Here is a 10,715-nt window from a genome sequence, read left to right on the forward strand (position 1 = left end):
CGAAAAATTAGGCGTCTATTTACTTGTGACCACTCAGTATATATATATATTATATGCGCGTGTACAAAAACGTTGATATATATATTTTAAACTCAATATTCTCTGCCTTTTACCTTATTTTCATAAACCACGGTAGTGGTTCATAATAGGGATCGCTCATTTGTTCTTTTTTTATCATTATGTAATATTTTCCACCGGCCTACAGCAAAAATGGCTGCGAGTGTTGTAGTAAAATCTGGGCAATATTGCTAAACGCATCATTGCGCATTGTGTCGGGTAGTTTTTAAGTTTATTTAAGTACCTAGCCAATAAAAGTGCTGTATAACCGTTGACACCCAATCGGTTTAATTAATGCAGTCTGTAGTTTATATGGAGCCTCATAATCTACTACATGCATATGTATGTAGCTGCGTGCAGGCCGTGGGTGCAATTTAATGTTTAAATGGCAGACATAACACATGTACCATAGCGTTTATTAACTTAATGTTGCAACTGTGTTGATGTCGCGTATCAGTTATTTATACATAGAGTTCCTACCCTTTCAGACACGACACTGTTGACAGGATCAGTTATTATTATTATTATTATTACTGCATGATCGATTTCGGCCATATTTCACAAACGTCTAAAACGTTATACAAACGTTAAAGTTGACTTCCACAAGCCTTGCTTTAAAAGATAGAACCATGCAAGCAGGAGATGACGAAAGTGAGACAGAAATTTTATAGCTATATATTTTATTTAGAAAATATTTAGTTTCAGATAAAGTATGCAGAATTTAGGGTTGTCACAATGGAAGAGGATCGTAAAAGTGTTACGATCCAAACTCCATCAGAAATGGGCGGGATAAAGGTATATTAATATAACCAATTTGTCATTGTTAGTTAACCGTTTTCGACCTTGTGGAGTGTATAGAACGTCACTCTTAGAGGAAATCTGGCCAGCTGCACCAAAACCGTGACTGGCCTTAATATGGCTAACAGAAAGGAAGAGGAAGGGGAAATATAAAAACTATAAGAAATGTTAAAAATGCTTATTTATATAGATATCCTATTATATTATGACAAAATTGTCTTATATTTCCATTGAATATACGTATACATGCATCTATACAACTTTAAAAATTCGTATGGCTATCTATACATATACAGCTTTACAACTAAAAAAACTATAAAGCCAACTTGCATGTATACAACTCATGGGTTATAAAATTCAGTCCATGCATTATTCCAATATAGTTCAGTAGTCCCTCCGATCCAGTGTTTACAGACTCCCCCATTTAGCTACAGCGTATAAATATAGTAGCTATATAACATGTGGTATGTTGATTACCATGCATCATAGTGATCTTGCATGCAGCACTACTATCAATGATAACATTGTGGCAATGATATCAGGAGCAATGTCTATCCAGTCAGCATGAAGTCAATCAAAGGTTGTCATTGTTTCCTGAGAGAACATCATAAACCAGCTACGTATTTCATTCAACTAAACTGTTTCAAATAGGACATTTATTAATATTATACAGATTTATGTCCATGATGGACATAACAAAAACTAAAGAGACGATTTTATTAAAAAGTGTTCGTTTACAAAGGGGGAATATGGATCTTCAAAAAATTGCAGAAACCAGACTGGTAGCTTAAAGTGAAAAATGCAATCGCAAAAAAAGTAAAAAATAATCTTAAGGTTTAAGACATAGTGTTGAGATTATTTCCTCAATGAACAAATCCCTATTTTGACTCTTTTAAATATTACAGCTTTTAGACATAAAGTAAAAATAGGGATTTGTAGCTTGAGGAAATAATGTCAACACTATATCTCAAACCTTATACTTGTTTGTTTACTTTTGTGCGAGTGCATTTTCGCTTTAAGCTACTTATTTTGTTTCTGTAATTTTTTTATAATTTTTTAAATTAAAAATTTTTAATAATCTTGTATTATTGGATTGTTATGACTATGTATTAAAATAAATTATAATTTTGGTTACGAAAAGATGGATTTACGAGTTTCAGTTTAAAGTGGTGCAATCAATCATCCATACTTGTCAAACACTTTTTTTATGATTTAAATTTAACAGCAGTCTTTTTATTGACATCTCACACAGTTACATCACAGCAGATAGCATATTTGTTAACCCTGCTCGGTTCGTTCACAAGCTCCGCCCCTTGCGCACATGCGTCATACGCGAACCGTAACAAATTAAAGGTACGCAGACGACTACGCGTTACCGTGTTTTTTAAAAAATGGCGGAAACTTGTATTTGTAACGTTATTACTGTTAGAGATTCACTACCTCCTACAAGCATTCTTTACTGGTTTCTGAAAGCACGTCACTAAATAATATTTAAATTCAAAGGAGTTATAAATCAAGAGAACAGCAATGGTGAGTGAATGTTATATAATGAAACTTACTGGCAGATATTTTACGCATTGCTGGGCTTAGGCTAAATACAAAACTAAAACAGTAAAAGTACTAACAGTTCCTAGCCTATTTTAAAACTAATTCTAAGTTCTATAAGTTATAAGACTATGAGAAGGACTGGTGACTTTTTGTGAGAGCGGAGTTGGATTTAGTCCCATTGTTAGTACGAGAGGAGTTCAGAAAGTGAATTAGTCATTAATTAGGAGATACCAACTTGTAATTAGTTTAAATTTAATGACACTAGATAGTTATATCCTGTGTCACTGGTTTTCCAACACTGAAGTCTTCGACTCGATCTTTGGTAAAGGAGGATACAGCGGAACTTTAACTTTTAAGCGAAAGAGTAGGTTATTTCGGTTTTCCCGGTGTACATTATTTTCCCAAATGACAAAATTGGCACAAATAACCTTAATATTTTTGCGCCGTAAAACCATAAACTAATTAGTTTATATACTAAGTATAATGAGAGTATACTCCATTTAATTAAAATTTTACATAAACAAAATTATATTTGGAATTATGGCAGGACATCATACTCACAATGCCTAGATCTTCTATCAAAATAATTGTAACCTATTTTAGACACACACACACAATCCTAGAGTTAAAACGACTTAGATAAGGATATTCTATGCCCTTTGCCCTTAAGTGTCTATGTACAGATTACCTACCAAAGTATCCATCAGGATACTACTACAAGATTTGAGCAATTGTATTCCTTCAACATGAAATTGAAAATTTTGTGTCTGTGTTAGATGGTTATAATTCTGTTTGCAGTGGAAAAGCCCTAATAAACAGATGTCAGAAGAATATATTGTATATGCTTCTGTACTCCTATGGTGTGAATTACACCAACTCATGAAACAGTGATGAACAGGTTCTTGGGGATGTTAGAGGTGGTGTGGACAAATTAAGGCCTTCCTTTAGACTTCATTAATATACTAATGTAGAAAAATAAGAATGGTTTAAGAATGCAGTAGAAAAACATTAATCTTCTTTTTCAGAGAAATGTTTTAGGACCCAAAAGTCATAAATTTTTTTATGGTAAATGATGATTGGAAAGTTAAAAGATCACTTCAGGAAATATGGTGTTCAGGGTTATGTTATCACCCTTTGTTAAAAATAATAATCCATGACATTTCTGCCATTTTTCTTGACACTTCATGACCTTGCATCATCCCTCATATCTATCCTATCCATGTGCCATTTCATTTATTTTTAAATTTTATTTAATAAACATTTCATAAAGTCATAGTTTACCATGGATATTTTTTTAGTCCACTTACCATGACTTTTCTAGGCATGGAAATTAACTTTGAAATTTCTCAGGATTTGCAGGATGCATGGGGATCTTGAATGTTGTTGTTTTGTCAATTTCATATTGAAAAACTATGTGTCTGATTGTTAAGAGTCGAGGGATAAACTAGGTTATATGTCATAAACAAATATTGTACTTTATTTTAAGTGCCTTTTTTATGCAAATGATAAGTAAAAATGAAGATTAGGTGCATGGATATTAAAAGACTGCCAGATTGCTACATGTTTTCAACATTACTTAGTGTATACAGAACTAATGGGGGAAAGATATTGTGAGTGGTCACTTTGTGACAGATCTGGTCTATTAACAAGTGACACTAAAACTACAAATTATTTCATAAATTTCATAAAATTTTAAAGGGACAAAAAAGGAGCTTATTAGCCCATCAAGAATGTCCCTTCCAGCTCCCAACTATAACAACTCCTCACTACTCATATATTCATCCAATCTTTTCTTGAACTTAGTTAAATATTCTGCCTTCATCACCCTTGAAGGCAGCTCATTCCAAAACCTAACCACCCTGTTTGAAAACTGCAGATGACTCCTATGATTTGCCAAAATTTGAATTTATGCCCCTGTTGTTTTCACTGCTAAGCACAAAAAAAGTTTGATGAATCTATATTATCAATACCCATAATAATCTTAAACACCTCAATTAAATCCCCTCTGACCATTCTCCTCTGTAGAGATTTTAGTCTCTCCTCATAGGACAATCCCAGGTATCATCCTAGTGGCTCTTCTCAGAACCATCTTCAACATCACATTATTCTTCATACATCTTATTATCATTAAATATCAAATGTACTTACAGTTGCATGTGTTGAAACATATGCTAAAAAGGAAATTTCTTCCAAAAGGTTTGAATATTTCTAAAGATGCTGTGCAAAATCTTTCACTTCAAGGATGGTTCACCATTTAGAATGAATCTGACTTAACTGAAATATATTCTGTTGACACTGAAACTGGAGTTTGCAACTGCTACATATGCTCATTTGTCTAAATGTACAAGCATATTTCAGTTGTTTTACTCAAACATGTTTGTTATCTAATGTTTGAAGCTGCACTTGGTATAAAAGTTGAAGAAAATCAGTTGAAACCACTTAATTTCATCTCGGTGAATGACAAGATAGTACAAGTTGATAAGCCAAATATTCAGTTAAAACTGCATTCATTCCCAAAGCTCAAGGATATACACCAGACACTAAAAAGGCCTAACAATGACTAATAAAAAAGGGATCAACAGAAGTCCTTGTGGAGAAAATTATGTTTGGAATAAGAAAATTGTTTTCAAATATAGAACAATTTATCAAAATGAAAAATAGTCTTGTTTGTGTGTTAGTTATTTACATTTGATAAAGACAGGCTGGGAAACAAAAAATACATTTTATAACAAACAGACTAAAAAGAAAAGAATGCATATTGGAGTGCAACTAACAACCACTGGAAGAAGGAAGTTGTGTTTAAGATTAGGATGAAAAGGTAGTGCTAGCCATCCAAATTTTTTAGAAAAAGTCAATTCATATGAAATGACGTTGTTATACCACATTTGGAAAGCTACCTAACATAAAAAAGAACCACATAATTTACAATTCATGTGTTTATAGTAACATTACTTTAGGCAAGAAACATTAAGATAACTGATAAAATTAACATTAAGTTAAATATTTATAACCAAAATGTGCCTTCATGTTTAAGTGGTATGATGCATTATTAAATTTTGTTATGATAAATAGGCAATTCCACGTAGATTAGTTACTATTAAAACAATGATTTTTTCCTATTTAGGCTTAGATCTTCCCTTTCCTTTGCAGAGTAAAGTAATTATGTCAATTTAAAACAACAACAACATATATTTATTCATTTAATAGCCAGAAAAAAAAGGATGAAAAGAGTTTATGTAAATTACAACATAGCATCTTCCTGAAAGAAAATATTTAAAACTTTGCCCTTTACAATTATTTAAATTAGCAAGTTAAATATTCATAAAATAAACCTAATATAATTTTCATTACTTCTTAAATTTACCTAGAACCACTCTGAGGTCAGATATATGATTCTTAATTCTTCAATTACAGTCACGTCCCCATGTTTGTTATACAGTTTCAAATTATCAAGTTTTAGATATTTAAACAAAACACGATAATTGCATAACAAATTTACAGATATATTACAGAATTAATTACAAACTATCATCACTATTCATGTGTTTATTTGTGGTCAATTATTGGTTATATAATCTCACATCTGTCAATTTTGAAAACTTGCATTACTCCTGTAATAGCTAAATATAATGGTAATTATTAATTTTAATTATTCATCTTTTTTTTCGATGCAATTATTTTGGACTTTAACAAGTGTTAGGAGGAGCGTCATATCCTAACGATAATTATAAACGTCTTTCTTATAGTTAACTACACATTATGTAACTAGGTGCAATTGTCAGAGTATACATACTACTATTACTAGGTATGGCTATACACTGCATAACGTGTACTGCAGTGAAAGGTACCTACCAATAATTATCAAAAACAATGTAAATGATAACTCTTAGATTTATGGTTATATAAACTTTATTATGGCAGACATAACATTGTTATATTTGCAGACTTGCCAAAATTAAATTTGAATAGTAACCCTACCGAGGCAAGGGAAAAACAGCAAAAAATGTAAAAAAAAAAAAGTTATTTAATACTTAATAATTACAGTGTACTACTTACTGATTAAAAGCCCTGTAATAGGACTCTAGGATTTCTTTAGGAAATCTTCTGTAAATTCGTACCTAAACTTCCGCTTGCTCTAAAATTTTGTTTTTTCTTTGTTGGCGTCATTGGGGACGAAGCAAAACCACGTTTTTGCGCTATTTTCCTCTCAAAAAACGATCAGCGCACCCTAGACGCTAACTACTTACAACACGTTTTATTAATAGACTATTTCAAGCATAGCGGAGGGCGTTGAATTATTTCCAGAAAAATATCAGTAGAAAAAGAAGTCGGTGAAAAAATTTCAGAATTTCGCATAAATTCATAAAATAACAATTCGTACATGCGTAAAATAAAAAAAAAAAAGAAAATCGGAACAATTACACCTAAATCATAAGATTTGGCAGGTCTGTATTTGGTGCCTTTTTTTTTCTTTTTCAGAGGCCGATATAAGTTCAGTTTTAGTGATTAATTGTTGTATTACATTTCTTGATGAAATAGTTTTCATAACAACCTTATTATTACAGGACTAAAAAAAAAAGACAAAATGCGGGAAAGTTTCCATTATACTACAAAATACAGTTATTAAAATGCTGATACCCTATATAACTACTTATAGAATATTTTTCTTTTCATTACATTACAGAATAGCTGCTTTATTATTACTGAACTATTTTAGGTGGAGGTTTATGGTTCTTATTTTTGTAATAATAGTCTGGTGAGGGTTGAGTATTTTACGAATGTAGAAATTAAAAGTTTTGTTTTTCATTAATAACTATTTCTACTTTTGATTTTTAAATAATATATTTTCAATTTTATTGGATAATTAATGAATTTTTTTGTTGTGATATCTGGCTTATTACTGTTACAGAATTTAAATAAAAACATTGAAATTCTTGAACTCGTAAAAACAAGTGTGTGAAATTAAGTACGAGTTACGTGTAGTCAGAATATTTTCATAAAGGATTTACAGCTACTACTTTTATCTAAAATAATTAATCTCACGTGACTTTTATTTTCTATAATTACATTGTGATTATCCTAAACCACTCCAAATCGCAGAGATACCATAACCACAAAGTGTACTGCCATGAAACATCCCTGGATTTGTCAGACATCTTTCCAATAAGCCAAGAATCGTCGGGGAAGTCTGTCCAATTACTTTTTTTTTGTACCTGCATGTATTTATTAAACAGAAGTGTACACTCAGCTGAATTTCATAGCACAATTGTCTCTCTTTCTTAACCATGCGGTACTTGTCCACAGATCCATCACGTACGTTTTCCATTCATTATAAAAAAGACAGCTGTTATAATAAGAGTCAGCAGTATACACACTGGATTGCACTACGTATGTGGCTGGCCGGCAGCTATTCTCTCTCTCTGTTCCCTAGGCAACATAACTGCATGTTTCCGTTAGATTAAGAGTTGAATATATAACTGGAGAACCATAAACTTTAGTAGTATTGTGTGTGTTTGAGAGAGAGAGAAAGATTACATCAAACTGACAAAAACAAGGTATAGTTAAAAATATTACTATTGTCTTTTTTTTTGCTTTTTTTTTTTTACTGCAAACCGCAAGAGGCCAGTAAATAATGATAAAATATAAACACGAACTTTTAACTCTAGGATTCACAATCCGGGCACGCTAACCACCATGTCACTATCAGCCCCTTATAAAATAGAAAAACGACGAACATTACATGTTGTTTGTATAGACAATTTCAGTTAAACTAAAGTGTGTTAGGTCTTTACATGGACAATCCCGCATAGGTTTGTACAACTTGACTAAAAACTTTTTTTCAAGAAATATTTAACTTCCGTTTTGGTTTATCGTGCAAATAAAACAGCTAATTCGTACAGCTACTTTCACGCTAAATTCTAACACACTATAGTTTTGTGAACAATGTTATTTACTCATACCATTCAAAATCATCTCGTATACTCTGAAACAACTTACTGGTTGATTTTTATTCTCGTCTTTAGACTCTCAACGTAACGATGAAATCATTTTAAATCCCAAAGTACAACCAAGGGCTCGAAGCTGTAACATTTTGTCAGTGTTAAGAATAGATTTCCCTAGCTTATAACAATCCAGTGAGGTTTAACAATACTTCTTCTTTCCTGTGAAGAGGCTACTTGGGTTACTCGTGCTACGACATAGCGTTTTTGTTGATTTTCCTGTTACTGCTTTTCGTCAGTCCCTTTTGTCGTCTCTGTTCAGACTGAATCTATCTTTCACTACGTCTTAGCTAATGGTTAGTGCTCATGTATCTTCTACTTGATCAAAAATATTACTAGAGCAATGCTACATTTTCTAACAGTTACCCCCCTCCTGTCTCCCGTTGGGACAGCGGTACGTTTCCGGATCCAAAACGCTAAAATCCGGAGTTCGATTCCCCCTGTGGAGACAAACAAATAGCCCAATGTGGCTTTGCTCTAAAACAAACTCCATCCTTCTTCAACGTTCCGTGATTGTTCCTTTTAGCAGAATTTCTTTTTTAATGCTGATTTTCGATCTTTTATATCGCTGTACATTCCATCCGAGCCGAACGTGGCCGGCCTAGTGTTTAGGGTACCGGACTGTGGACTCTCAGATCAAATGTTCGCAATCCGTTATTGGAAAAAAAAAAATCGCTCACTGCACTTTCGGAGCGTGGTAGCGTTACATAAGAGTGCTGGTCAAATCCTACTAATAGATTAGAGTAGCTCAAGAGTTTCCGGTGGTTGGTGTTGACTAGCCGTCTTATCCTATGATCTATCATCTCAAAATCAGGGACAGCTGGCGCAAATAGCCCTTGGGTAGCTTAGAGCGAATATCCGAAAAACAAAATAAAACATTGAATACATTCGGTTTTTGTTTAAATCACGTCAAAGGATAAGCCACATTAAACATAAAGCACCCCCCCCCCCCAGTGGGTCAGCGATAATTTTACGGGTATACATCCCTAAATCTGGTGTTCGATTCCCTGTGGTGGACAGAGCGCAGATCGTTTATTGTGTAGCTGTGTACTAAACAAAAAACATAACACAGTGGGAAGATTCTGTAATGTACAGCATGAGAAATGCATATGACACCCTACTGTGATCTTACCATTTTAAATTTATCAGCATTGCATGTGATGAATATACAATAAAGATAAACAGTCTACTGATCAAAGAACTGAAACAGGCTCAAACCCAAACCAGTCGTCTATTTTCACTGCTTTGAAAAGTTCAGCAAATTCAAAGAAATCCCAATTAAACTTCACTATGTAATCTGACAGAGAAGTAGAATTAAAAACTAAGAGAGAAATACTATTAAAATGGTACATAAGAAATAAATAATTTCTAGTCACAAACAAGATAAATTATGCAAACACTGAGTATGAAAAGCATGATGTGAGATGCATATCATGCATCTAAGTATACGAGCTCGCAAAGACCGACGGCCAAAAATAAAAACCAATTTAAAACCAGTACTCCAACAACGAAACTCAAAGGTGAACGAGCTGTAGTTAAACTACCGTTGAAGCTATGTGGCGCCAAAATGATAGATATGGCGACATTTTTCTTTATTATTATTTTATCATTTTTAACTGACTGCTGTAACGAATAACATTTTGCTTGATTTTTTTTTTCAAACCAATGTTCGTATGGATATTGGCCCCCATCCCTGTTAGACTCACTGAAAATTAAATGTTCGGAATTAACCCCATTCATTTATGAAGTAATGTGGGTCACCTTATATTTTAATATCACTAACATTCGCTCGTTTCGGAATGTCTTCTTTTGAACGCCACAATCAATTGAGGAGCGACTTCAACGATTCGAATAATTAAACTATTATTCTAAGCCTAACTTACAGTTGATAATAAATTGCCGAGCTTGATGTTAAAAGGTTCTTAAATCATCTCCTTCGGTCTTAAAAACCTGCGAAAAAAGTTGGCTTTACTTTGTGACCAAGAAAGTTATAGTACTTTTACCGTATTTGCGCACTTTTTTCTTCCAAATACCTCCCCAAAAATTAACTGCGCATTATATTCGCGCACGTTCAATTTTGTTAGGTATTTTTACTAGAAGCTATCATCGAAAATCATTAAAGGTTTCAAAAAATGTTGCATATCCAATGCAATGGATGGGGCGGATGATGACATTCTGTGGGAATTAGAAGAGGATGAAGCGAAGGTTCAAGGAACTAAAAGAGATAGTAGCGACAATTCTAGTGATGACGAAGATTTATGTGAAGATGAATGATTAGCTTGGGTGTTCCATCCGAGATTGATAGGTGCTCCG

At 33.0% G+C, this 10,715-nt stretch overlaps 1 protein-coding gene and 1 long non-coding RNA gene across 4 annotated transcripts in view; one reads left to right on the forward strand and one right to left on the reverse strand.

The window, feature by feature from the left end:
• LOC106462785 (abnormal cell migration protein 10-like) overlaps nucleotides 1–10,715 on the reverse strand; it is a 79,598-nt gene that overhangs the window by 39,331 nt on the left and 29,552 nt on the right. The window lies entirely within an intron of this gene.
• Nucleotides 2,199–7,663, forward strand: LOC111086608. Its single transcript, XR_002611354.1, has 2 exons — nucleotides 2,199–2,385; nucleotides 7,504–7,663. It is a non-coding gene; the product is annotated as an uncharacterized LOC111086608 (long non-coding RNA).

The sequence above is a fragment of the Limulus polyphemus genome, unplaced genomic scaffold (genome assembly GCF_000517525.1).
Source record: "Limulus polyphemus unplaced genomic scaffold, Limulus_polyphemus-2.1.2 Scaffold1250, whole genome shotgun sequence".
In the NCBI taxonomy this organism is placed as follows: Eukaryota; Metazoa; Arthropoda; class Merostomata; order Xiphosura; family Limulidae; genus Limulus; species Limulus polyphemus.